The sequence below is a fragment of the Nicotiana tomentosiformis genome, chromosome 2, assembly GCF_000390325.3.
Source record: "Nicotiana tomentosiformis chromosome 2, ASM39032v3, whole genome shotgun sequence".
NCBI classification, from domain to species: Eukaryota; Viridiplantae; Streptophyta; class Magnoliopsida; order Solanales; family Solanaceae; genus Nicotiana; species Nicotiana tomentosiformis.
The window spans coordinates 55,347,776-55,356,040 of record NC_090813.1 but is presented as its reverse complement, the minus strand read 5'-3'; positions in this window follow the sequence as shown (position 1 = coordinate 55,356,040).

Genomic DNA, 8,265 nt, shown 5'->3' with positions numbered 1-8,265 from the left:
AAACCATCAAAGCCAATAAAGAAAGATGATGACATATTGGAAAGCAGAGACTTGGAAAAAGAAAAAGGAGGAACAAATCCAAACTATTCTTTCTATGCATTTTGTGACAGATGGTTGGTGCATACATCACTTTCTCCAACTATTCCATGTGCTAAGCTTACAAGATTTCTTGCAATACATTATTTGTGGGGTTTCCAAAGTGCACCCATCGAGGTGCATACATCACTTTCCCTATTAGATAGATATAATTTATAGTTGTACTATTTTTTTAGGATTTTTGAGATTAGGTTCTAAGGTAGTAGGCTTTGTACACTAAACAAAATTAGGTATTCTCATTGTTTCACTTAAACCATTTAAAATGTGTAAAACCCAAGTTTCAATTGATCTAAAGATTCTATTTTCATCAAGTTTTCCCTTCCCTCTTTCTCCATCTCGATCTTCGTTATCTCCAAAGATTAAAAGAAAAACAACTTACCAAAAAATTCCACTCTTGGCCGACACGATTATACTTGGCTCTTTTCATATTTTAAACCTTAATTTCCTATTCAATCAATGAATAACTCAGCTAACCAGCATGTACAGTTCCCACTTTTTCCTCGTTGGATTGAGAAGCATGGTATATCAATTTATATAGTGTCTTGTAATCAGAGGCGGAGCTAGGTATTTAAGTGTGTGGATTCTAAATTTTAAAATAAAATATTATTTTTAATGGGAATCAAACCCCTATTTTTCCCAGCAAACCCACAGCCCTTATCATTGAACCAAGACTCCTTTTGTTACTGGGTTCGACAGTATATATTTATATAGATTTAGTAAATATTTCAATACAAATAAAGAGTTCCTGAAAAAGTCATTGGATTCGCCCGAACCTGCACCCACTACGTAGTGTAATGTAATTCTAGTGGGTATCTATATCTCTCATTAATACTTAACTTTTTCTATGTGGAAGCATTAATAGGACTTGAAGATAATGCCAAAATGATATAGTATTTTATATTATCAAACACTATATTCACGGCTGGGTTGCTCTGATGGTAAGCACCCTCCACTTCCAACTAAGAGGTTGTGAGTTCGAATCACCCCAAGAGCAAGGTGGAGAGTTCTTGGAGGGAAGGATGCCGAGGGTCATTTGGAAACAGCCTCTCTACCCCAGGGTAGAGGTAAGGTCTGCATACATACTACCCTCGCCAGATCCCTCTAGTAGGATTATACTAGGTTATTGTTGTTGTTGTATATAGATCCCACTAATAGAATTATATTGGGTTGTTATTGTTGTTGTTGTATATTTACGGCTGCAAGGGAACTATATAATGTACCTTTTTTCACTTTTGTTTTTCCTAGAAATAGCACACGATTTGGAAATAGATAATGGCTTGAAAGTGACAAACATAAAGTTACTCACCACCTTGCTTTTTTATTGTACCTTTTAAATAATTTACTCCAAAATTTCTAAAGGTTTAATTACTATCGCACTCCGTATGCTTTTAACCTAGAACTTTTACTTGATGAGTAAATGCAGGCCATTATTGACTAGAACACATCGATCGCAATCTTTGAGAGCAACAAGCACTAGGACCCTCATTTTTTATATTGGACAAACTCAACGACAAGTTTGAAAAAAATTCCCCATATGTTTCTCTTCCATTATTTAGGGAAAATCATTTAGTAAAAATTTGGTTCAGGGACATGACATATATTTTATTGGTAATAACAATATAGTCCAAACCTCAAGACATGAAAATATAGCAAACAATTACTTCAAAAAAATGTAATGGTTTCTTCTTCTTTTTTCCATAAAATTACACACCTGATCTTTTCGATTTATTTCAAGATTTTGACTAAAAACACTTTTGAAAACTGAAAGTACTTAGAATGTACAAAAGACAGAAGAACTGAAAAGAGACCAAATTAAGAACTTTTAAATGCTTGTTAAGTGAAACAAGAATAAAAGAGAAAAAATGGTTCCAATAATGGATTATTTTTATGACTAGTTGGTTCCGAGTAGTTCAAAAAATGGCAAATAAATCGTGAAGAAAGTAGGTTGAGGAGGAGCCATCTGTTGAAACCATGAACATGATCAATAAACAACCTTTTCTCAAATGTCATTGTCATGATTTGTACTAATTAAGAATTAAGAAGAAAGAAATAAAAGCAAAACCAATGCCCCCTCAAAGCTTCCAACCTCAAAACTTCCAACTTATCATCATATACAGTCCGCCTCCACATCACTTTCACGTCAAATTTGGACAAAACTATGGATAATCTTGACTATTTAACAAAGAGATATTCACACAAATAGTCGTTGGATTGGTATACAGTATATCACACGTCGTAATGTTGATTAAAGAAAAATTCTGAACTTTTTTTCAAAAACATAGGAAAAATAATATTTATATTAAAAACCAATGTCGATTTTCTAAATTACTTCACAAAAATTTTGGAAATGCAAACAATCTAAGGATAAAAATTTTCAGAAAAAAATAGGATATATAAGTGTCTTTCTTTAATTTAAGTACCTATCTAAACGTTTAAGATTTTAGAAAAATAAATCGAGATACTATAATTCAAACGCCACAAAAACTCTATGCTGTAAAAACTTTCTAGATTTCAGATGGTGTCATATGACTGTGTATAAGAAGGATTACTCTAATGAAAATTGTACACCTTTCTAGATGGGACAAAATCGCCTAAATTTGGAAGGATTAGAGTAAGTTTATTTGGCATGATGTTGAATATTGTAAGGGTATTTCATGTGCTCGTGTAATAATGCTCAGTCAAAGAAATCAGCAAAAGAGAACAAAAAGCTAATCTAACTCACAAGACATTTTAGATAATTATGTTTAGGGATGATTCATTGAACGACAAAAATCAAAGTCATTCTTGTTTTACCTAAAAGCGTCTCTATTGATTATACAGTCACTGAGTAGGTGTCAATAATATAGCGGAACATTCATGAGTACTACTTATCTTTTGTAGTAATGTTTTAATCATGCATAGACATATAATTTCTTACATTTTATCTTAACACGAAACCAATTAAAGTTTTGATTAGTAGCAATTAATTATGGTTCTCCATTCTCCAAGCAAAGTTTGCTTAAGCTATGATTATTACAGTATCAGTTATGACTAATCTTTTGTATAATGATAAGAGCCGAAGGTCCGAATTAATGTAACCTTTGAAAAAGACCATTCAACCGTGAAAAAAAGTTAATCACTTCCCTTCTTATCTTAAAAGAAATCTAAGAAATCATCTGACAATATTTTTCCAGGAGATGCATCAATTTCAAGTTTCTTTTGTGAAAAATATATTAACTAGTCTGATTAAGTGGAAATCGAACCTTTTTTATTGTAAACACTACTAAGATGTTTGTTTAAGATAAATAATGTCTGATAATTTCAAGTAAAAATTAAAAATGGAATTCGAGTTTCAAATAACCTATCAAATAAATAAACAAAAATTAATAGAGTAATGACTAATTAATAGAGTAATGATAGATCAAATATGGTTTTGGCCAGTCCTTTACCTAAAAACGTGTGCTTTATTAAAACATAGTGTATATATATGACTTTGCTTTCCTTTGAAGAGAATACTTTAGGAGCTAGTAAACAATTAATATTAACCTGTAAACGACCCCTTTAATGGTATCTTTTTCCAAAGTTTGCTCAAACGAATATAGTAATGAGAATCAAACAATTTTTATCCTCAATATGTCTAGTTTAATTTATATCATTTACTTGAACATAATTTGACTTGTAATTTTATTAGTACAAGCTAAAGAAACATCAAAATAAATAATTAAGAATTAGCTGAAAATGTAAATATCAAATTAAGTTTGAAACTGATTAATCCAACGAATCCAGATTGTTTATATTCATTAATATTATAAGCTAAATAATAATTAATCAAAACTTACAGTTTAAAATTTCAGTTCTGAATGTTCCCCTCTCCACTTCCCTTCCCTATTCGTGGTGTAACTTTTTTATGTTATTTAAAGATGCAACTACTAGCGTGGAACTAAATATGGTGAAAAGGTCTTTATTTTACAATAACAACGACAGATCCAGTTTATTCCCATAATATAATTCTGAAATGATAATATATACGCAAATCTTAAACTTATAAGAAAAAAAAAATTAAAGAAGTAATTTTGGGAAGACACTGGACTTAAAAAAGTAGAAAAGTCTTAATTTATAAATAATAAATATTCAATTAAATTAGCCATTATGTTGGTGATATAAGAGACAAAACTGTCTAGAATCAAGGGTCCCACAGCCAAGATCCCCTCCCCACTAAAGTTAATTCAGCATCACCAGATATTGCTTTCATGTGCCCACGCCCCCACACTTTCCTTTTTCCCAACACCCATAATTTAGCAATCTCTATATCTTATCTGGCATATTTTTATTCTCTAAAATTACTTGTAGAGGCAAAATCAGCTTTTTAGGAGCAACAAAAGAAGAAAAAGTCAAATTAGAAAAAGAGACAAAAAGTGGGTCCCATAAATATGGTCCTATGTTGACAGAAAACTAACAACGAGGTAATGCAGATACTGCATGCTGCTTTTGAATAAGATATTAAACAAAACAATGATGACTTCAACTTATTCACAAATGGTATTATATAATATACTATTCAATTCAAGAGGGTATCTTTGATTTCTGGTAAGTACTAAACTAAGCATATGTTCCTTTTACAGTTTTCTTTTCGTTTTAATTTTTCAGTTGACTAGAATTATAAATAAAAATATCTTTTTTCTTAATTAAAAAATTCGAGTGATTCTTGATAAGGATCATTTTTATTTTTAATGAGCTTTATGTTGCACGCAATCCTAATAAATTAAATTAGTTAATCACTAATTATTATTGCCAAAAGATAAATTACGGAAAACTTATGTTTCATTTTATCTCAACATTATCCTCTATGTTATTCAACTGTTTATGAAATAGAATTTCTTTTCTTTCATTTTTCGCTTCCGATTAATAACCCTCTTTTCTTCTTCTTCTTCTTCTTTTTAAACCTTTGGGTTTAATTTAGCCTTTTTCCATATTGAGGAGTTTATGAGAGTCTAGATCAAGAAATGTTACTATAATTATCTGAATAAAATACTCTCTCCGTTTATTTTTACTTGTCCGGTAATCTAAAAATAGATTTATTTTTATCTGTCACTTTTAGTATATCAACATAAGATAATTTCTTTTTTATGTTATATCCACAGTATTAGTTACTTATTTAAAATTATTTTCTCAAATACATTAAAAATATGCATCAATTAATATGAGTATCACGGTAAATTAACACTTCATTTATTATTTTTTAAAGGATGTGCAAAGTCCATAATAGAAAGTGAACGGAGGGAGTACATAGAATAAATATTAGAATTAAAATTCTGGTTCAATAGTCATTAAATTTGTGCACAATTAACATAGAACTTTGGCATGATTATAATAATTAAAATTAAGACAGTCAAGAAGTGGGTTAGTTGAAATTGCAATGAAAGTAATAGCATTAGAGATTAAACAAATTATTCCTTCTGATAAGTTTTTTAAGATAATATATGGGGACCGTTGGACGCAGCATTTGTACAAGGCATCGTGTGATACACACTTCAAAATATTGTTATAACATAAAAATACGAACATTTTGAGAAGTCTTGTGAGACAATACTTTGTAGACATTACAAGTTCGTATAAAGTAAATCACACAAAAATAAAAACAAACCCGTTTAGGTTTCACGTGGAAATCATAATAAAAAGTCAAGGCACCAATTTTTTGGTAAAGAAAGCTCTTTATTTATCGACTACCTTACTGTTCCAGGCAAGCCATCATTTAAGTATTTGACAAACTACTAGCAAAGAAATCATAAATATTACAATAAAAGGAATATTATTTTTAAAATTTTGATTGTTACTTAGCAGTAATATTAAAACTGAATTTAAGGAAATTCTTTCTGTAACATCTTCACAACTACACTTAAAACTTATCAATAATCAAACAAGTATTTTTAAATATCAATGTGTTGGCACTTAAAACTTATCAATAATCAAACAAGTATTTTAAATATCAGTTTCCTTCCATCCTAAAATGCTTGTAACGCTTCGACTTTCGAGAATTAATTTAATTAATTTTTAAGTTAAATTAGAGTAGGTTAATTAATATTTTAAAAATAAATTTAAATATTCAAAAACTACACAAAAAGTATTATGATTTATAATTCTTTTCATAATAATATGATTAAAGAAATATGTTAAAATATCGATCATAGTTCATGTAGTCTGACTATGGAGAAACATGATAAATATTTTGTGACAAAAGGAGTAGTTTGTTTGGTTTTAGGAGTGAGGTTGTTGTCCTTTTGTTTTTGCACAATTCACGCATGGAATACCGAATTCATGATAGGAATTAGAGTACATCACAATCTTTTTTTCGAAATGAAACAAAATCTTGGCTTTTAGTTAACAACTCAACTATTGTTTAGTAGTACTAGCAAATTGCATCGATTATGTTGAAAAGAAATGAAAAAGAAAATGAATTTTTCAAATTAAGAACTTAATTAATTACACTGATAATGTCATTTATTAGGTTATAAATTTTTTTTATCACAACGTACTTACTTATGACATAAATATGCAATACTTTTATATTGTAAGTGCGTGAATTTAAACACAATGATAAGAATTTACGTTATATAGATGGTGATATGAATATATTTTTCACCATCATCGTTGTTGCAAAGTTAGTTCCTATTTATTAGATTATCTATTAATATTTAATTACTCTTTGAATAATCTGATTAAATAAATATATTTTCATCATTAGTGGTTACTACAGTACAATATAATTAAACAAGGTTAAATCTCATAAATTAACAAGGAAGAAAAAGAAAGAGGTGAATCAATAAAAAGGTAAAAAGTCCAACACCCAAGATTGACGAGTCTCAAACCAAATTGTGGTATTTTTGGACTCAAGCGACCAAAATAGGTTTAAAAAAAAGACCGGGCATCATCATATATATAGCACGACTATTCACCACGCTATACCTTAACGACACGTTGATGGTAGATTATAATCCCGTGTTTTAGTCACTTATTGCACTCTAATTCACTGCACTTTACTTATGTTGAGCTTTAATTAGGCGTGTTTTGCACTTATTGTCTGTTTTACGCCCTGTAAGAGTGATTCCGAGTTATGTAGTTGTTGTGGCATGAATTCATGCTATTTTTAAGTTTTGAAATCTAAGTAAAAGCCCAAGGATTAAGTAGGGATCGAGTTCGGGGATCAACGGAGGAGAGTGGAACGAAACGAAGAATCGAACACGCATATCGCGCAGTTTCCAGTAAAATGTACATAACTTTTCGCTCAGAACTTCGTTTGGACTCCACAATATATCGTTGGAAAGCTATTTAAAAAGCTACAACTTTTACGTTATACACTTTCCCAAATTTCCAACTTATATAACCCAGGTGCGCGACCAAGTGTGCGGTTGCGCACTTGGGGCAGAATGGTGTGCAAAGTGCGCGACCAGGTGCGCGGTCGCGTATGTTCTGTCCGGAAAAAGCCCTATTTTGCTAAGAAAGGGTAGTTTCGTTCGGGATTTTCTTTTGGCGCAGATTAAATACCTTAATACACCATTTTGGACACACTTTTGACATACCTTAGACCTAGGGAAGCTAAGGAGAAGAGGGAGAAGCAAGAGCACAAGGATTTCATCCTTCCTTCCTCACTCAAATCCGGGTTTGGATTGTATTAATGTTTTCCTCTACTTTTATTTTATTTGTGAAGAACTTCTCCATGTTTATGGAAAAGAACCTTTTGGGTTTTGATGGATTTGGTGTATTGATGGTTGTTTGTAGATTATAACTTTATTTTTATGTATTTGAATCATTTTTGGAGGATTTAATTATTGTATCTATGTTCACTTATTCTTGTAATCGAAAGAGGCATAACTTGTGATATAATTGAACTATATTGTTGGTTGAGGTCATAGATTCTTCGAAGTAATCGAAAGAGGCTAGTTGAATCCTTGATTAAACCTAGTTAGGAGGATAACCGAAAGAGGTTCTTCTAAAGACCAATCCATTACGAATTCTTGCATATCTTCACCGAGCTTAAATTGGTTTATATTGTGAGGTTGAGACTTAATTGAGAGAGGAGTTTCTACTAAATATTTGTACTGATAATTAAGTGAATTCGAGAGATTCGCTTGAACATTAGAAGTGAATTATCTAGAGTTAGATCCTGAACAATTATCTTGCACCTATCCTATC